Source organism: Geospiza fortis, unplaced genomic scaffold, assembly GCF_000277835.1.
Source record: "Geospiza fortis unplaced genomic scaffold, GeoFor_1.0 scaffold148, whole genome shotgun sequence".
In the NCBI taxonomy this organism is placed as follows: Eukaryota; Metazoa; Chordata; class Aves; order Passeriformes; family Thraupidae; genus Geospiza; species Geospiza fortis.
In genome coordinates, this window is record NW_005054655.1 from 263,538 (window position 1) to 263,951 (window position 414).

The following is a 414-nucleotide window of genomic DNA, read 5'->3' on the forward strand; positions in this document are numbered from 1 at the left end:
GCCAGGCTGGATCCACCTGGGACAGTGGGAGGTGTCCCTGCCCATGGATGGGGTGGGAATGGGATGGGATTTAAGGTCCCTCCCAACCCAAACCATATTGGGATTCTGGAGCCCCTCTGCTCTGGAGCCAGGCTGGCAGAGCTGGGAGTGTTCCCCTGGAGAAGGGAAAATTCCAGGGAATATTTCAAATCCCTAAAGGGGCTCCAGGAGAGCTGGAGAGGGACTGAGAACAAAGGACAGAGGGACAGGAGCCAGGGAATGCCCAGAGGACAGGAAAACTGGGACCTTGGGAAGCTCTGAGGTTATTTTATGCAGAGAGCCAGATCCCAAAGTATTCCTGCCCAAGAGGGGATGGGAAAATCTCCAGGGATGGAGATGAGGAGAGAGGGGACATTTCAGCAGCAGGGAGGTTTC